Here is a 21011-nt window from a genome sequence, read left to right as displayed (position 1 = left end):
AACAGCCATGATGGTGAATGAAGCAGGTGCTATGGAGTGCTTAAAGTTTGGTCAGACATTGAAGATACCAAGATTATCCACTGCATCCCAGGCCATCATGAGTTGTCTTGATTTCTGTCTTGCCACTGGACTTCAGTTACACTGGAAAAGGGAATAAGGCTGTCAACTTTGTGCAACCCTGCTTCACTTAAATCCAATTCACGTGCAAGTCAAGATATCACCCCACGATATCATTGATCCTCTTCTAAAACTAAGGACAAACAACGGCAATAGCTCAAGTGTAGTTAATTTTACAGTTATGGGAAACAAATGATTTATTGATATCAATATACAACGAGGGCACATTTTATCATGTCTTAAATTTTTGAAGAAATTACTATTTCCTAATGACAGCTTAAGTTGGAAGTGTTTTTCCAATTTTTCTAGCATGGTACATTATTATCCAATTAATTTCATCCTAAGGAGTAGCTGTTCATACTTTTCTATAAAGTATGTGGAAGGAGGCTGTAAAATGATGACACTAATAAATTGCCTACGTAGACCATTCTTATATCCCATTTCTTCCTAATGCTTAGATAGCCATTTAGTGCTAATCAGAAATCACTGAAAATGTTGAGATGTATCAAAGTAAAATCTGGGTTACCACTTTTCCCAAACAAGAATTACTCTAATACTTCAAAAATAAAAATTTAAGTGTGCAGCTAGTCAACTTCATATCAGTTAAAATCAGCCAAATATTGCTATAGTTTAATATTTCTATTGCTTCTGATAGTTATTTAAATAAATGCTTTGGGTATAGTATATTGATGATTGAAGATAATAAAAAATCTATTACTTTATCATTGCTTTTAATATCCATGTTAGACTAGTAATATCTGCCATCCAAAAATTAATGCTGACAATAACTTTGTGTTGTCAAATATACTTGTGTTGATTGTCTTTGTTATTTTTTCTATCTAAAACCATTTGCCAAGAAGGCTGGATTTGTCATTAGGCTAGATTAGGAAAGGACCTTGCTACAGAAAAAAAGTATTCTTTATTACTGTTTAACATTATTTAATGCCTATAAATTAAAAGATTGGTGATACCATATTTCAGTTTCTCCATGTTAAAGATGGTTTGGAGAAGTAGGTTTATTCAATGTTTTTTACATAACCTTAGTTTTGCATGGCCTCATGTTAGAAACATGTCATTTTTGTGGTTCCTGTTTAAATTCTTTCCACATAACTTACACCTAATATTTTCAGAGAACACGGAGAAGAGTCAACTAGTATGAGAAGGCATAAATGGGTTGCTATTTGTACTGCTGGAAGGGGTACCCTTATCAATGAGACCCAGATCTGTTGGAAGACATAAATACTTTATGTGCTTTCAATTCACAGTGAAATTTAGTAAGAAATGTTAAAGTATAGGGGGGAAAGTCATATTCAGTTAGAGGAAGTAGAAATACCAAGATTTCGAGCTTCAAACAAGTAAATACATGATGGATGTTGTTATCAGGAAAGCAGCTAAGGATTCATAGAAAGTGTATGATACCTGAGGCCAGAGGACCTGGGCTTGAATCTCAGTTCTGACACTAGCTAGCTCTGTAACCTTAGGCAAATTACTTTACATATCTGACTCTCAATTTCCTCTTCTAGAAATGGAAGCAGTAATGCTTATACTACCTACCTCACAGAGTGGAGGTGAGGAGAACACTTAGAATAGCACTGTGGAAATATAAGTTATTATTAAAGCCTCTATGACAGCCCTTATAACTTGTCTCCATTTTCTTGAAAAGGTAATTCAAAGTGAAGATTCCTAAGTAAACGTAAAAGTTCTGTTCTAAAAGTGAGTGACAAAAAGAAAAAAGGCAACCTTGGAGACAAAAGCCTCCCACATTTCCTTCACCTAAGTGCACTTCCCAAATTGTATGATACCAATTAGCTTCGCAATTAACCTGTTGTACTGAGTCATGTGGCAAATGCTCCAAATGGCCCACACAGTTCTGTTGAAATGTGCATCTTGAACATCTTATTTAAATTGTGTGTGAAATACTTTGACACATCAAGTAGATCTGGCTCCTATTAAAGATAGGAGATGAAGCCAGGTGAGGTCAATTATGCAATTATTCCCAATATGCAAAAATAAAGTTTTGGTTTAATTTGCAAGATGAAAAAACTTTGGCCTTTTTCTGTAGGAGAATAAAAAGCAAATAATTTAATGAGAAGAAATGCAATGTGTTTTAGATACCCACGTTCCCACTGGCTACATGTTAGGAAAGATGAGGATGATAGTCAGCCACCTTGCAGAAGGCACCTCTGCAATAAGCAGAACTTATGTCTCATCTCCAAGTGACTGTTAAGGGGTCTCACAATTCAGCAATTCTTAGAGTGAACCATTGGAATGACAGGATTCATTTTTAAGATGAATGCTACTTATTGAAATCCTAGAAAATGGATTCATGTTTAGTTGGATTTGTGTCTCCTTGTGTTTCCTTAAAATCACTGGTGCCAAGTGATGCATGGGCATCCATTAGGCTCTCCTCTAATATTGACTCCATGAGCTATCTTTGGACCATTTGTAATGCAGTAAACTTAGGTTCATGTGATCACAGCTTAAGAGTTGTAAGGGACCTCGGAAGCCATCTACTCAAACACTCTTCCCCTTGCTCACTTCTAGCATTTTTAGATAAGAAACCCAGGCCCAGATGGCAGGTTATAAGCACAAACAAAACAGCTTTGTCCACAAAGTTTTAGGCTGTCTTGTAACTGATGACTTTGCAGAGCCCAGCCTCACTTCAATCCAATTCACTTGCAAGTCAGGACATCACCTTTCTAAAGTTATTGGTCCTTTTTGAGAACAAAAGACAAAAACAACAACAACAGTTAAGTGGTTAGGCAGGGCAGTGGATAGTGAACTGGGCTTGTAGTAAGAAAGAGCTAAGTTCAGATATTTATTAGTGGTGTGACCCCGGGCAAGTCATTAACTTCTCTAAGCCTCAATTTCTTCACTTTTTTTGCACTTAATAGTATTTTATTTTTTTCCAATTACATGTAAAGATGGTTTTCAATACTCATTTTGTAAGATTTTGAGTCCCCAATTTTTCTCCTTCCCTTCCTTCCCTCCCCCCTCCCCAAGACAGCAAGCAATTTTATATAGGTTATACATGTACAATCATGTTAAATATATTTCCACATTAGTCATATTGTGTAAGAAAAATCAGAAAAAAGGGAAAACCATGAGAAAGAAAAAAAAACAACCAAAAAAGTGAAAATAGTATGCTTTGATCTGTATTCAGACTCCATAGTTCTTTCTCTGGATGTGGGTAGCATTTTCTATCATGAGTCATTAGAATTGTCTTGGATCATTGTATTGTTGAGAAGAGCTAAATTTATCATAGTTGAGCATTATACAATGTTACTGTTACTGTGTACAATGTTCTGGTTCTGCTCACTTCACTTAGCATCAGTTCATAAAAGTCTTTCCAGGTTTTTCTGAAATCTTCCTGCTCATCATTTCTTATAGAACAATAGTATTCAATTACATTCATATACTACAACTTGTTCAGCCATTCCCCAATTAATAGGTTTCCCTTCAATTTCAAATTTTTGCCAAAAAGAACTGCTATAAATATTTGTGTACATGTGAGTCCTTTTCTCTTTTTTATGATCTCTCCGGAATATAGACCTAATAGTGGTATTGCTGGATCAAAGAGTATGCACAATTTAATAGCCCTTTGGGCATAGCTCCAAATTGCTCTCCAGAATGGTTGGATCAGTTTACAACTCTACCAACAAAGCATTAGTGTTCCAACTTTCCCACATCTTCTCCAACACCCATCATTTTCTTTTTCTGTTATGTTAGCCAATCTGATGGGTGTGAGGTGGTACCTTAGAGTTGTTTTAATTTGCATTTATCTGATCAACAGTGATTTAAAGCATTTTTCCATATGACTATAAATAGCTTTAATTTCTTCATCTGAAAACTGCCTGTTCATATCCTTTGACCATTTATCAATTGGAGAATGACTTATATTCTTATAAATTTGACTCAGTTCTCTACATATTTTAGAAATGAGGCCTTTATCAGAAACACTGGCTATAAAAATTGTTTCCCAGCTTTCTGCTTTCCATCTAATCTTGGTTGTGTTGGTTTTGTCTGTGCAAAAGCTTTTTAATTTAATGTAATCAAAATTATCCATTTTGCACTTGATAAGGTTCTATATCTCTTGTTTGGTCAAATTCTTCCTTTCTCTGTAGATCTGACAGGTAAACTATTCGTTGCTCTCCTGATTTGCTTTTGATATCACCCTTTACGTCTAAATCATGTACCCATTTTGACTTTATCTTGGTATAGAGTGTGAAATATTGATTTATGCCTAGTTTGGGCTATCTATTTTCCACTTTTCCCAGCAGTTTTTGTCAAATAGCAAGTTCTTACCCTAGAAGCTGGAGTCTTTGGGTTTATCAAACAGATTGCTATAGTATTGATTACTATGACTTGTGAACCTAACCTATTCCACTGATCCACCACTCTATTTCTTAGTCAGTACCAAATAGATTTGATGACTGTTGCTTTATATTATAGTTTTAGATCTGGTATGGGTAGGCCATCTTCCTTTGCTTTTTTTTTTCATTAATTCTCTTGATATTCTTGATCTTTTTTTCTTCCAGATGAATTTTGTTTTATTTTTTCTAACACTATAAAATAGTCTTTTTGGTAGTTTGATTGGTATGGCATTGAAAAAGTAAATTAATTTAGGTAGAATTGTCATTTTTATTAAATTAGCTTGGCCTACGCATGAGCAATTGATATTTTTCCAGTGGTTTAGATCTGACTTTATTGTGTGTTTTGTAATTGTGTTCACACAGTTCCTGGGTTTGTCTTGGCAGATAGACTCCCAAATATTTTATGTTGTTTCCAATTACATGTAAAGATGGTTTTCAATACTCATTTTGTAAGATTTTGAGTCCCAAATTTTCTCCCTCCCATCCTTCCCTCCCCCCTCCCCAAGACAGCAAGCAATTTTATATAGGTTATACGTGTACAGCCATGTTAAACATATTTCTACATTAGTCATATTGTATAAGAAAAATCAGAAAAGGGGGAAACCACGATTTGCTTTTGATATCGCCCTTTACGTCTAAATCATGTACCCATTTTGACCTTATCTTGGTATAGGGTGTGAAATATTGGTCTATGCCTAGTTTTGGCTATCTATTTTCCAGTTTCCCCAGCAGTTTCTGTCAAATAGTGAGTTCTTGCCCCAGAAGCTGGAGTCTTTGGGTTTATCAAACAGATTACTGTAGTATTGATTACTATGACTTGTGTACCTAACCTATTCCACTGATCCACCACTCTATTTCTTAGTCAGTACCAAATAGATTAGAAGATTGCTGCTTTATAATACAGTTTTAGATCTGGTATAGAATTCTCTTTCTATCTCTTGCTGCTGGGCTTTGTTGATAATATATAGAAATGCTGATGATTTATGTGGGTTTATTTTATTTCCTGCTACTTTGCCAAAGTTAATTGTTTCAAGTAGTTTTTTAGTTGCAATTAATAATCTCTAAAATATGTCAGAGGCAGAACTTGAACCCAGATCACCCTCATCTTATAGATTAAAATGAAAATTGACATTCATCAGCTTTTGTGACATGGAGCTCTTTGGGATCATTGAAAGCAGGGTGCCATTTCTCAAATAGGGTAAAGCTCAGTCTTCTCCTGCTCATTTCTGAGTCCAGTTCATTGTTGATTTCTAACACCTGCTTAATATGTAGAGGAAATGTAATTGTCAAAGAGCAATGTAAAGTTAAAGGGATAGTTGTGGAAGGGAAGTCATATTCTTTCCCCCTTTTTGACTATAAGCCTTTTGAGAGTAGGGAGAGAGTCTTCTGCTTTTTTTCCTGTTATCACACCCTTTTCCAGTACCTTCAAGCAGAATATATTCTATGTACACAGTGGGTACTCAGTAAATTCTTGTATTTTGAATATGTATATAAATATGAACTATTGAAAAGAGAAGAGTAAGGCAGGGAGGTAGATGACATCAGTAGGGACTGGAAGCTTGATATAGAGGAAAATGTATTGGACTTACAGCCAGCAAGTCACAGCTGGGTTTGAATCCTGACTCAGACACTTAATAGTTGTGTGACCCAGTGCAAGTCACTTAATCTTGCTTGGCCTGCTTTCTCCTCTGTAAAATGGGAATGAGGAGTAGGTTTAAATTCAACGACCTCTAAAGTCTCTTTTGGCTCTAAAGTTATGATCCTGTGATTGACCCATCTTCATATGTGTGTGGCAAGTGAAAGATGAAAGAAACAAAAGTTTGAGCTTCTGAGAATACTGATTTATTAAGCAATGCATGCCACTTGCATAGCAAAACAGAACTAGTAGCCTTCCTCGGCTTTAGCACTACACCCCAAATATAGGAGGTGACAGATTTTTTTATACATTAAAAGCAATTAATCAAATAAGACCAATTAATTAAAAGAAACAATTAACTAGGATACAAAATTAGGTAATCTGATTTCTAATTAGAGGAAAGATTAGGGACTTTCCAAGTTGGGAAGGGGAGAGCAAACAGGTACAATTCCCTGAATTCAGAAAAAGAGATATTGTATTCCCCCACCAGTTTGTACTCAAACAAAGGAACATGGAAACAATAACTGACTAACCAGTATGGGGCCAGTTTTCAGATAAGACATATGGGCTGCTTGAGATGTATAATTGTAAGAAAACTCCTTGCATCAGTCTTCAGACCTGACTGGGTTTCTGATTAGCATAACATAGGTTCTTAATTAAAGGTCTCTAAGCAATAGGTAGAGGTGGTCCAGCTTCCCAGGTGCAGCAATGCAACAAAGCCCTCTCACAATTCCCACATTTGAAGAAAGCTTTCTCACAGGACAGAAACTGGACTAGACCTGTAACTGAATAGAAAGGGAACTGAGCAAGCTCCAGAATTGAGTCACAAGATGGAGTCAGTGTGGTTCATTCAATACCCACTACCTCTTGCTGTTCTAATCCCCTCAATTCCTCATGTATATGTGTATCTATGTAAGATTTGTACCTACTTCTACCTACTTGCAAAAGAATTTGAGGGAATCAGCTACCAAGATTAAATATAATATGTGGGGCAGCTAGATGGCGAAGTGGATAGAGCACTGGCCCTGAAGTCGGGAGGACCAGAGTTCAAATCTGGCCTCACACCAAACACTTGACACTTACTAGCTGTGTGACCCCGGGCAAGTCACTTAACCCCAATTGCCTAAAGAGAAAAAAAAAGAAAAAATATATAATATAAGCTACACTATGCCACTGAAGACCTGTACTAGAGCCTCATCATGGCATGGATGTGACCTCAGGTTCTTGAAAACTATTTCAGTGCAACACAAGCTCTGTCAGGTCCCAACAAGCAGAAAAAAAAAACTTTTAAGTATCAGTCCATCAATGCACTCTGTGTCTATCATCATATGATTCTTTTGGCCACAGCAATTCATGAAGACAATCTATTAAGTTGTGAAGGGTTTGTGATTTGTGGTGGTGGAAAAATTTTTTTAAACTATTCATTGAAGAAATAATATAGGACAATCAAGGATAAAAACCAAAACAGAGATGATCTAATTTGGGGAGGGGAATAGTTATTACCAGGCATCTGTGATGCATTTACTCCTACTTTGGGTTCTGAGTTTGATTGTAAGTTTCCTGAAAACTAAGGCACAGTTTTCATTGTCTGACTATAGAAAGTAGACAGTGTCTGTAGAAACAAACCATTTCCTGGAAATAAGCTCCAGCAGGAGCAGAAAGTAAGTCCTTGTATACAGAACATTGAGTAACATAAGGGACAATGTCTTGAGTTTTACAAAAGACTTCTAAATGCTATTTAAGTGTGCCATCCTTGCACAAGAAAGAAAGGTCACCTACCACCAGACACATTTTTCTGCAATTTTTGGGAAGTGCACATATGAGAAAAAGTATATTAAATCACATTAAAAAGTTAAAAGTATTATACAAATGGAAAGCATTATTTTAAAAACCAGAAGAATAATAAAGCATAATTTCATAAATGAAATTAAAAACCAAAAATAGATCACACCTGTTAATCATTTCCACCAATCTTTTTGTAAGTTTTGTCATATTAACTTTGATTGTTTCAACTCAGTCGATCACATGCTGCCCCCATAAACTCTACTTAATATTAGATATATCCTGGCTGGTAATGTTTCTGTAACAGTTGCTTCATTCTACCTTAGAAACAGATATATTTAATGATATATGTTTAGTTCCCTAGCTGCCTTACTGAGATATAAGATTTGGTGCTTCAGGGAAAGACTAGAGGAGGAGATCAAAGATTTAGTTTTGATTCCCATCTCTGCCTCAGCAACTTAGTAGCTGTGTAATAGTATACAAGTCACAAACTCATTTGTTCAATTATCATCTCTTTGCAGATGATTCCTATATCTACATATACATCCTTTGTCTTATATATCTCAAACTGGATTTCCTGTGTAGGCATTTCAAACTTGCTATGTCCAAAATAAGACATCTCTCCCCACTCCCACCCCCAATGTAAGGGGAGACCCCTATGAACTTACCTATCACTTTAAGGGTACCACCAGTCACTCATCCCTCAACTTTGGGGTCATCTTCAACTCATATGTAATCCATTGCCAAATCTTATCGTTTTTACCCTTACAGCATATCTCCTTATGTCCTCTCCACTCCACTCATAAACCACAACCTTAGTTCAGTCCTGTATTACCTGGGTAATGCCATAGAGTTTTTTAACTGGTCTCCCTACCGAAAGTCTCTACTCCAAACTTTTCTTCTCTTACCTGCCAAGGTAGTCTTTCTAAAGTGTGGATCTTAATATATCTCTCCTTTTGTCTGGCCCCTCCCACCCCTTCTCAATGAGTTCCAATGGCTCCCTACACCTCCAGGATAAAAAATAAGGTCCTCTGCTTAGAATTTGAAGCTTTTCATGACCTGCCTTCCTACTTTTCCAACCTTCTTACACCTTACTCTCTTCTATACACTCTACAGTCTAGCTACACAAACCTAGTTGAAGTTTCTTCAAGATGATCCTACATTTCCCTTCTTTATGATTTTGCACTGGTTGTCCTCCACGCCTAAATGTTCTGCTCCTGCACTTCCATCTCCTAGCTTCTCCTGCTCCCTTCAAGTCTCAACTCAAATCTCATCTTCTGCAAGACGTTTTTTTCCAGTCACTCCTAGCTATTAGTGTCTTTCCCTTTCAAATTACTTTAACCTATTCTCTCTCTCTCTCTCTCTCTTCTCTCTCTCTCTCTCTCTCTCTCTCTCTCCCCTTCTCTTCTTTCTCCATATATATGTATATATGTATATGTATGTGTGAATTATATATATATATATATATATATATATATATATATATATATATATATAGTCTTGTACATGTGTAGATATTTACATGTCCTCTTTCCCATTAGAAAGTATTCTCCTTCAGAAGATGGATTGTACTGGGGAGAGGCTTCCTTTGTATCCCCACTACTCAGCATTTAACTCCATCAAAAGAAAAGGGCAAGCAAAGCCTAGGGAGATTCAGGACTCTTGGCTTGGTAAGAAGGCAGATAAAATTCAGTTTTATGCTGAAAGTAACAGTGCAAAATGCTTCTATGATGCCCTAAAGGCTATTTATGGGCCAAAGACCTATGGTGCATCTCAACTATTCAGTGCTGATGGAGACCCACTGATCAGTGAAAAGGACAGGATCCTGGAGACATGGTCTGAACACTTCCATAGTGTTCTCAACAGACCATCATCAACCAATGCTGAAGCCATTGACCATATATTTCAGGTTGTAATCAATCCCTCTCTAGCCAAACTTCCAACTGAAGAAAAGGTATTGAATGCCATCAGGCTCCTCTCAAGTAGCAAAGCCCCTGACACTGATTCCATCCCAGAAGAAATCCACAAAGCAGAAGATTCACTGCTCATATAGAAGCTGATTAAATCTTCTGAATTATATGGCAAGAAGAAATTATTCCTCAGGAGATAAAGATGCCTCCACTATCCATCTCTATGAAGGAAAAGGAAACAGGCTGCCCTGTGACAATCGCAGTGAGATCTCTCTCTTAGTCATTGCTGGCAAGAATCTTGCCAGAGTCCTCCTTAGTTGGCCATGCCTTCACCTAGAAGATGGTCATCTGCCCGAGAGCCAGTATGGCTTCATAAAGTGCTGAGGAACAGTCAACACAGTGTTTTCTGCCTGACAACTCCAAGACAAATGCCAAGAGCAGAACAGAGGTCTGTACACAACATTTGTCAACCTAGCCAAGGCCTTTGATACTGTCAGTTGTGAAGGCTTGTGGAAGATTGTGGCAAAATTTGGTTGCTTGGAGCAGTTTGTCAGTATTGTACTCCAGTTTCATAATGGTGTGCTTGCACAGATTCTGGATAAAGGGCAATGCTCTCATGCCTTCCCTTTCACCAATGTAGTGAATCATGGCTATGTGCTTGCTCCAGTGCTTTTTAGCATGTTATTTTCTGTGATGTTGTCAGATGCCTTCAACAAAGACAAAACAGCATCAAGGTCAGCTACTGCACTTATGGTAAAATATTTAACTTGAAAAGGCTACAAGCCAAGACCGAAGTGGAGGGAGAGTTGGTACATAACCTTTTGTTTGCAGATTATTGTGCACTCAGTAACCCTCTGACACGGAGATGAAACAGAATATGGATCAATTCTCTGCCACTTGTGCTAATTTTGGCCTGACAGTTAACACCAAGAAAATAGAGGTTCTACACTTGCCAGCACCACACTATTTTTACGTAGCACAATCAGTTACACCAAATGGAGAAATTCTGAATGCTGTGGATAAGTTCAATTACCGTGGCAGTGTACATTCCAGAGTGTCTACATAGATGATGAGGTTGACACACGCATTGCCAGAGCTAATTCAATGTAGGTGAGGCTCTGAAAGAAAGTGTGGTAGAGAAGAGGTATTAAGTTGCATACTAAACTAAAGGTCTGCAGAGCCATTGTGCTGATCTCACTGTTGTATTCCTGTAAAATCTGGACAGTCTATCAGCAGCATGCTAGAAAACTGAACCATTTCCACTTGAAATGTCTTAGGAAGATTCTTAAGATCATCTGAAGAGGAAAGGCACTGGACAATGAGGTCCACTCTCAAGCTGAACTGTGAAGCATTCCAACTCTTCTACAGAGAGCACAACTCCAATGGGCTGGCCACAAAGCCCAGATGCCAAACACATGCTTACCTAAAAAGCTATCTTATGTATAACTCACAGAAGGCAAATGCTCACGTGGTGCTCAGAAGAAGCAGTGCAAGGACACTCTCAAGGTCTCTCTGAAGAACTTTACAATTAATTGTGAGATATGGGAGATGTTAGCACAGAAATGCCCAGCATGTCATACCCACATCAAAGAAGGTGCTATGCTCTATGAGCAAAGCAGAATTGCAGTAACACAAAGGAAACATAAGCAGGACAAATCCAAAGATATCTCCATCCCAAATGGACTACTTGTGCCTGACCTGTGGTAGAGCCCTCCAAATTTGTATTGGACTGATCAGCCACAGCCAAACACACTGTCCCCTCACCCGACATTGTAATGTCACCAGTGCTCTTCAAAAAATGAAGGATAAACAACAACTACTTAGCACAGTGCCCAGCATATAATAAACAATTAATGCTTATTGACTGACTCTCAAAGACTCAATTTTCTTATCTGAAAAAAGGGGTATGAATACTTACATGTACCTTCCACCATGATTATGGAGAAACAATTAAGTGAGTTTAAAGGAAGTTTAGAAGACTATACAAATAAAATTCCCCTTCTTCCATGAAACCTTTCCTGATGCCCCCAAATTGAAAGTGAGCTGTCCTTCTAGGAATTTAGTTACTTTGTTTCTGCCTCCCTTATGTATTCATATTCTATTTTGTAGTGTGAATGTTGGGTGATTTTGGGGGGGGGGGCAGAGGTGTTGCATATCTTATCTCTCTTCGTGGACTGCAAACTCTTTTTGAGCAGGACCTTATCTTGGATCTCCTTTATCACCTAGCATAATGTGTCACGTAGTAGGTAATAATTCAATAACTATTGATTGAATTTATTGAAATCTAAGGTTTATTTATATCTTTCCATGAAAAGACTCCACTGAAATACAAAATATTGTTGTTGCTGGTTAAAATAATTATTTTATGTAAACACAAAAGTACACTTATAAGAAGGAGAGCCAATTTAATATACAAAATAAATATAATTGCCCTCTTGCCCCTTGTTAGTCATGTATTCAGTTATATCTGCCAAGAAGCATCATCTAGTAAATTTCCAGAATGAATCAGGGACTTCAAACCATACATATTTTGGAAGAAGAAAGCCTTTATTTAAATGTTTAGCTTTCTTGATCCCATCAAGACCCTACAGTCAGGCTGCTGCTTGGGTTTCTTTTTAAGGAAAAAAAATCTTCTGAGACTAAAATGGAAAAGCAAGGATCACTTTTGAATTATGAAAAAAAAGCGATGACAAAATAAATCAAGCTTTATTCCCAGAAATTTCTTAGGAAATGCTATTATATCCAAATTAGCTTTCATTATTGCTCATCTCATTAGCATCATGGAGAAAGAACTGGTTTAAGAGTCTGCAGACCCAGGTTCAAGTCACAATTCTGAGGCTTAATAAATTTTATGATCTTGAGATACAACATAACTTCTCTGAGGCTCACTCTCTTCATTAGTCAAATATGGGTAATAATATGCATACTATCTCCTCAGAGTTGCTGTGAGAAAAATGTTTTGTTAACCTTTCAGTGTTCTATAAATAAGAAATACCACTATTATTGTTCTTCTCTGTAATGTTATACTCTGGTGGCACTAAAAATGATAAGCTTATAAGACTGAACCAGTGAGGAGATTTTTGAATACCACCTTTCCTGTACAGAATAACTTGCCCATGCCTTTCCCCACAAAACTGCAGCTCCCACAGTCCATGGTGTACTTGTGGTTAGGAGAAAACAAAAACTTGGGTGTCCAGTTACAACACTTCTGTAACTTGGACCACCACAAACATTTACTGAAGAAATGAAAGAGACCAACCATCACACAGTGTCCTCAAGGAGGAAAAAAAAAAGGCGGGGGAAATGGGGGAATGACACATTCTACCAGTGGGTAGTAATTCTTTTTAGGAAGAGGCAAAGCAAAACAAGGAAAACGTAAAAAGAGCAAAGCCTTATAAAGGGCAGAGAAAAGCTCTCTGATGGGTAGATATTTTCCAAGGCTGGTAAGAAAGAAGATCAATTCCATTCAGGTGAGAATCTTAAAAGTCAGTTCTGTTCTGTAGGTAAACTTGATGGCTACTGAAATAAACAGCAATCTATAATACAGAGCAGGGGTTCTTAACCTTAGATCCATGGACTTTTAAAAAAATATATTTTGTTAACATATTTCAATATATCTGATTTCCTTTATAATCCTATGTATTTTATTTTATGCATTAAAAAATTGTTTTGAGATAAAGTCCACAGGTTTCACCAGGCTGCCAAAGGAATCATGACCAAAAAAAAAAAAAACAACCAAGTTTAAAAAAAAAACCTCTGGCATATAAGATATATAGGGTATATAGGGTCTTTAATTTTTAACTTGCCTATATAGGAAAGCAGTATGGTGTAATGGAGTACTACATTTGGTGCTGGGGGACCTTGGTTCTTGGCTTAGCTTTGTTATTATCTATAGAACATAAGAAAAGTCATTTATCCTTTCTGGGCTTCAGTTTCTTCATCTGATTGGACCACATGACCTCTATAAAGTCACTTTTAGTTTCAAATTTATAATTAGTTACACACACATCTATCATAGATTTGAATATAGATATATACCTATATCTCCATCATATATATAGGCAATAGATAGATAGAGGAATATGCTTATATTATAGGTATACCAGTAATATGCCTATAATAGAGATATAGTATATATCTATATCTGTGTGATACATAATATATTATGTGTACACATAATAAATATATATAACTATATACATTCATACACATATATATACATATATATGTGATTTCATTGGTATCTGCAACTCCCAGATAAAAAAACCCTGTCTACCAGTGCAAGCCAACACCTTTTCTACAGCTTTGTGTCTTAGAGAATTTCTTAGAAAACTAACAGATAAGTGATTTGCCCAAGGTCATATTTGACTTGAACTTGTCTTCTTGGCTCAAAAAAAACCCTCTCTGTCCCTGCTGCCTTTCTGTTTCTACACACACACAACCACACACACACACATACACACACACACACGCATGCATACACACATATGTATGTATGTAAGTATGCACAGACAGAAATACAGATACATACTTGTAAATATATAAATTATTACTCAAGAGACTGATTTCTATCTAGTTAGTTGCTCATTGGAAATTGAATTTGGAATTATGTGTAATGAGTGAATGGTCATATACTATATAGACCAACACAAGCTTGCCAAAATGAACTTGGGGAAGAAAGGGTGGTGCTTTCTTACTCCTAAAGATTGCCCATATGGGTTGTGTTTGAAGTACATTTGGAACTGTTGAGTTCTCACAGTTGAGAAAGTCTCCCAAGATATTCCTTAATTTGTCTGGCATTCTAATTCCTCAGGATGAATGTGTTTCTAGTGGGTTTCAACTGCTTTCCGCTCCCACCCTCTGGCCCAAATTACTTCTATTTTAGTGAGTCACTGTCAGTCCCTTTTATTTGTAGCCCTTTGCCACTTCTGGGGAATGGACTCCCTCAGACAATCACTGTAAGCTTGAGAATCTATGTGGAGACAGAATGGAGATGTTTGTCGTGTTGTGGACAGAGCCCTGGTTAGGAAACGGACATCAGATCTGCAGTACCAACTCTCCCACTAATTCACTGTGTGATCCTGGCCAAGTCACCAGATATATTGGAGACTCAGTTTCCTCATCTGTAAAACAAGAGGATTCGACTACATGAATTATTTAAGGCCTCTTTTATTTTGAATCTGTTTTTAAAAAGAGGTAACTAGTCTCCAAATGGAGAGGATTCCTATAAGACTATTCCTTGCAGAGCTCTAAATTAGTTTATTTCCAAGTAAATAAGAAAAGTTACATATGATAACTGCTTTCTACCTACTGTAGCTTGAGATAAAAGGATTTAAAAATGTTCAGTTTTCAAAAGATTATGCTTGAGTAAGTGGGCCAATTTCTGCCCACACATACTTCCAAGTGACGTCAATGGGAGCTGTGCACACAGATCTCCAGGCAGGTTTTGGCTCATTATATGTGTTTTTATTTAAGAACAACTGCAGAAAAGATTCCTCTCCACTCAAATTACACAATTTGTTCTTCCTTGCGTCCTGAGTCAGCAATAGCCATAATATGAAAAATAAAGCAAGATATTCTTCACAAACAGGATCATAATGGAAATAAGAATATTAAGCACTGATGTTTTTAATTCTCAGGCAATTTCTGCACAGGAATTGTTGGGGTGTTATTTTTTTTAAATAGATTCAGTGTAACATTTCACAATACTCTAAAAGCTTGATAATTCACAGGTTGAGAGACTACTAGGAAAAAGCATTACTGATTCATTCTGTTTTGTCCTGGGTTTGGTTCCTAACATATTCACTGACCTTGCTGTGCACCTTGAGCAAGTTAATTAACCTCTCTTAAGATTAATGGAACAAACTGCCTGAGAAGAAGAAAAAAAAAAAGAACGAGAAAGAAATTTCATTTTTGGCCTCAGCTCCTCATAATTATTTCTACACTGTGAAGAATAGTGTTCTACTTCAATATTTAAGTGGATTTGCAATCACATCATAAATTCTCCACCATTGTAGATTGTAAACTCTCCTTCTAACTCCCTTCCCCCAATGCCCAAACACATTTAATCTTGCTAATGTCTTTCCATAAATCCTCTATATACTCAACATTCTAGAAATCTTCCTCTGTTTCTCTCTCTCTCTCTCTCTCTCTCTCTCTCTCTCTCTCTCTCTCTCTTTTCTCTCTCTCTCTCTCTCTCTCTCTCTCTCTCTCTCTCTCTCTCTCTCTCTCTCTCCTCCCTTTCTCTCTCTCTCTCTCTCTCTCTCTCTCTCTCTCTCTCTCTCTCTCTCTCTCTCTCTCTCTCTCTCTCTCTCTCTCTCTATATATATATATATATTTATGTGTGTGTAGATGTATATGCATATGTATACATATATATACATATATACATACATACATACATTATACATACATACATATATATATACATCCATGTGTGTGTGTATTCCATTCCTTTTGCTATTCTTTTCATGGGCAGTCTTGAGCCAAGTCCTTTTTTGTCACTTATTGAATTCAAGTCATTGTTGGTGATATAAATTTGGGCATTTGATGACAGAAGAAAGAATACAAGGATTTCCCATGTTAACTTTTAGGCTTTTGTTCATACCATGAAATAAAGTCATATATATATACATACGTATATACACATATATATATATATATATATATGTGTGTGTGTGTATATATATATACACATATATATACACATATATATATACACATATATATATACATATATATACACATATATATACACATATATATATATACACATATATATATACACATATATATATATACACATATATACACACATATATATACACATATATATATACACATATATATATATATACACACACACACATTATATATATATATATATATATATATATATATATATACAGGAAGATGTTGTAACTTTTTTAGTCAAAGTACATTTATGGATGCTGAGACCCACCCAGCTAAGTGTCTGTTACAGGGTCAGGTGGAGCCTGCTCTCCCGTGCTGGGTACGGTGCTGTCATTGCTGCTGTCTGATGTACTGATCCAGCAAGGCACTCAACTGAAGGGGCTGCTGCTGTAGGAGGGAGGGGGGTCTGAGAAGGCAGGAGAGTCAGGCTCCCTACCAGCTCCCCCTGTATCAAAGACTGTGAGGGTAGTTTGGAGTAGTTCAGGAAACCTTGATGACTGAGGATGGTGTCATCAATGCAGCCACCAAGTAGTGGTAGAACAGGCATGCTCTTCAAGATCGGAAGAATCTCCCTGGCCTCGGGTTCCGAGCTCCCCAGCAGCATGTTATGCTCAGAAAAGAGAGGCAGTAGGTTTTGGTACTTGGATCCTGCCAGGAATGGCCTCAGGATTGAATTGGGAAGGATCTTCACAGAGATGTTGTGTTTCCAAAACCAGTGCCTGACAAAGAGCTTGTCCTCAGCACTCAGGGCCACATTCTGACAGACAGCAATCATTTTTTTTTTCTGAAAACTTCTGTCACATCTCTCCAGAGCAGTCAATTCAAGCCCAGCTCCTCTGAGGGTGGCTTGGGAGGGGAGGGCAGATAACATGGAAGAATGATAAGTTGGGGATGAGGGTGGGAGGAAATACTGGGTCAGTGCCATCAGCTTCTGTTGCTCAAAGTTCATAACTCAAATGGGTCAGGCGACAGTATTTTAGCCATGGCAAACAGACTGCATGGTGGAAAGCTGGCCAACTTGGGGTGCAGTCAGCAGCCCAAGATTCCAACCATGGCTACCGCCATCTTTGCCAGAGATCTATACTGGTCCTGGTTGGAGATGGAAGAGGATTATGGGGCTCTGGGGTCAGAACCTCCTTGCTCCCACTCTGAATCTTTCCCTTTGGATCACCTTTTCAATTCTCTTGAGATCACTTGGTGCCTGATGTTCAGCCAGATAGCATTGCTAGAAAAATGTTGATATCAAAAATCGGATAAACAGCTTAGGATCAATGAAAGTGCTGCACAATTTCCCAAATTCAATCCAGCCAAGTCTGTCGTCTCCTGCTATTCACTGTGTGATTGAGCTCACTCTCTATCTGAAGCTCCTTTCAAATGTACCTATGTGGACAAACTCCATAGACTATGTTGCTATTTGACTAGTATTTGTTTTTTTTTATCAAATTTGTTTTTTCTTCTGAATGGTTAAGCCATTCTCTTTCAAGAATCTACACTTTTATGAAAGAGGCTTTGTAGTATTTCAAGGGCCAATGTAATTAGAATAATGTCATCTGCAAATAGAAGTATTTATAGAACTTCAGTATTAAAAAGGAATCCCTCTTCTATTTGTACTATGTGCAAGACATCCTCTATAAAACTGGTCAGCATCCAGATGTATCCAGTAAGCATAAATCTTGTTTTATTCTTTTGTTTGGCTATAATACTCAACTGTTCTTTGAACAAAATTACTGTAATGGAAAACTGTCATGAAACCTTATATAATCATAATATATGTTTGGGGGATGTAGGCAAAGTGGTACTTCGGGGAAATTTTATATCTCTAATTGCTTACATCAATAAAATCAAGAAAAAGCAGATCAATGAATTGGGCATGCAGCTAAAAAAAAACCCCAAGAAATAGAACAAATTAAAAATCTCCAATTAAACACCAAATTGAAAATCCTGAAAATCAAAGGAGAGATTGATAAAATTGAAAGTAAGAAAACCATTTAACTAATAAATAAAACTAGAAACTGTTTTAAGATTTATTTGGCATTTTATTTTCCCCAATCACATGTAAAAAACATTTTAAACACTCATTTTTAAAACTTTGAATTCCAAATTCTCTCCCTTTTTCCTTCTTCACCTCCCTCATTCAGAAGGCAAGCAATTCAATATAGGTTATACTTGTGTAGTCACGCAAAACATATTTCCATATTAGTCATATTGTGAAAGAAAACATAGACCAACAAAAAACTTCAAGAACAATGAATAAAGTAAAAAATGTATACTTCAATCTTTATTCAGACACCATCATTTCTTTGTCTAAGGATGGATAGCACTTTTCATCATTAGTCCTTGAATCATTGTATTTCTGAGAATAGCTAAGCCATTCACAGCCAATCATCTTACAAGATTACTGTTACTTTGTACACAGCACATTACACTTTGTATCTGCTCACGTAAGTCTTTCCAGGTTTTCCTGAGAGCATTCTGCTCATCATTTCTTATAGCACAATAATATTCCATCACAATCATATAGCACAATTTGTTCAGCCATTCCCCAATTGATGGGCATCCTCCTAATTTCTAACTCCCTGCCACCAGAAAAGAACTGCTATAAATGCTTCCATATGTACAGGTCTTTTTCCCTTTTGTTTTTTATCTCTTTTGGATGCAGAACTAGAGCAATTTTGGATGCAAATCTAGAGCAATTTGCAACTATGCCCAAAGGGCTATAAAACCTCTGGATTTATAGCCCTTTGGGCATAGTTCCAAATTGCTCCAAAGAATGCTCAGTTCACAACTCCACTAACAATGCATTAATGTCTCATTTTTCCCATATACCCTCCAACATTTGTCATTCTCCTTTTCTGTCCTATTAGCCAATCTAATAGGTGTGAGGTAGTACCTCAGAATTGTTTGAATTTGCATTCCTCCAATCAATAGCAATTTAGAGTACATTCTCAGAATATGGCTGTAGATAGCTTTGATTACTTCATCTGAAAACTATTCATATCTCCTGATTATTTATCAGTTGGAGAATGGCTCCTATTTTTTATAAATTTCAGTTCTCTATATATTTGAGAAATGAGTACTTTATCATACAAACTTCAAGATGTTTTTCACAGTTATGATTGCTAAATGTATTTCCCTTCATCCTATTCCCCAACCCTCATGTATTTTATTTTCTCTCTCCTTTCACCCGGTCCCTCCTCAAAAATGTATTGTTTCTGACTACCTCTCCCCCAATCTGCTCTCCCTTCTATCACCCCTCCCCTTTTCTTATTACTTTTCTGTCCTACTTTCCTGTAGGGCAAGATAGAGTTCTATACCCAGTTGAGTGTGTTTGTCAATACAGTCAATTTTAATGAGAGGAATGTTTACTCGCTCCCCTCCAATCTCTCATCTTCCCCTCCACTACAAAAACTTTTTCTTGCCTTTTATGTGAGATAATTTACCCCATTCTACTCCCTCCCTTTCCCTTTTTCTAGTGCATTTCTCTGTCTCATCCTTTAATTTTATTTTTTCAGATATCATCCCTTCATATTCAACTCACCTTGTACCTTCTGTCTATATATACTCCTAACTGCCCTAACAATGAGAAAGTTTTTATGAGTTACAAGTATCATCTCCCCACGTAGGAAAGTAAACAATTTAACCTTATTAAGTCCCTTATGATTTCCCTTTCCTGTTTACTGTTTTGTGCTTCTCTTGAGTCTTATATTTGAGGTAATGGAGTTCAAATGTAGAATTTCCACCATCTTAGAACAGATCACTATGGAAAGCTCAACAGATCTATTCCATTCCATATTTATTTTTTTCTCCTTCTACTTTCATCTGCACACTTCTCTTGAAAATATCTAAATTTGCTAGGAGATATATTTTACCCCTGAGTCATGTTATTTTTGTGAGTGGATAATACCAATAATTTTTCCGTAATAACTTGCAGATAAGTTTGTACTCTGAAGTGATGTTGACTTTGGTTGCCATATCTTTCTGTTTGACAAGGAGATCAGATGTTTTCTGGCTGATAATGTGACCACAGGAGTTGTCTGCTTCTGATAGGGCTACTACATTGGTAACCAGTAGTCTGTTAAGATATGGTCATTTTCATTTTTTGTTTGTTCCTTATCAGGTCCTTCCAATTTTCTTATTGAAGAACATATTTATAATGTGTATGCATGAAGATGAAAATATTCTCCACCTCTGCTCTCCCTCCCTCTAATTGGATGGCCCCCATTTGTGCCAGAGCAGCAATATCGACAGGCCACAATATGAATTTCATCATACCCCTGTGCTGGGTACCTCCCTCCATACCTAGCCCTCTCCCCTGGTTTTTCAGCTTTCCTTTTAGGTGTTGTCTTCTCCCATTAGAAGGTAAACCACTTGAGGGCAGGGACTATCATTCTTTTCGCTTGTATTGCTATCCCAGTGTTTATCACCATGTCTGGCACTTGTAAGTGCTTAATGAATGCTTGTTGCCTCACAGGCGTCTAAATAGTCTGTAAGCTTTTTGTC

At 36.9% G+C, this 21011-nt stretch overlaps 1 protein-coding gene and 1 pseudogene across 1 annotated transcript in view; one reads left to right on the top strand and one right to left on the bottom strand.

Annotated features, from left to right (window-relative positions):
- The window catches only part of PDE7B (phosphodiesterase 7B), a 462623-nt gene that overhangs the window by 42476 nt on the left and 399136 nt on the right, over positions 1 to 21011 (top strand). The gene's annotated exons all lie outside the window — the stretch shown is intronic.
- LOC110208915 (large ribosomal subunit protein uL10m pseudogene) lies at positions 16784 to 17576 on the bottom strand (annotated as a pseudogene).

This window comes from Phascolarctos cinereus, unplaced genomic scaffold (assembly GCF_003287225.1).
Source record: "Phascolarctos cinereus isolate Bilbo 61053 unplaced genomic scaffold, phaCin_HiC Scaffold_5;HRSCAF=322, whole genome shotgun sequence".
Taxonomy (NCBI): Eukaryota; Metazoa; Chordata; class Mammalia; order Diprotodontia; family Phascolarctidae; genus Phascolarctos; species Phascolarctos cinereus.
This window is presented reverse-complemented; position numbering and strand designations above follow the sequence as displayed.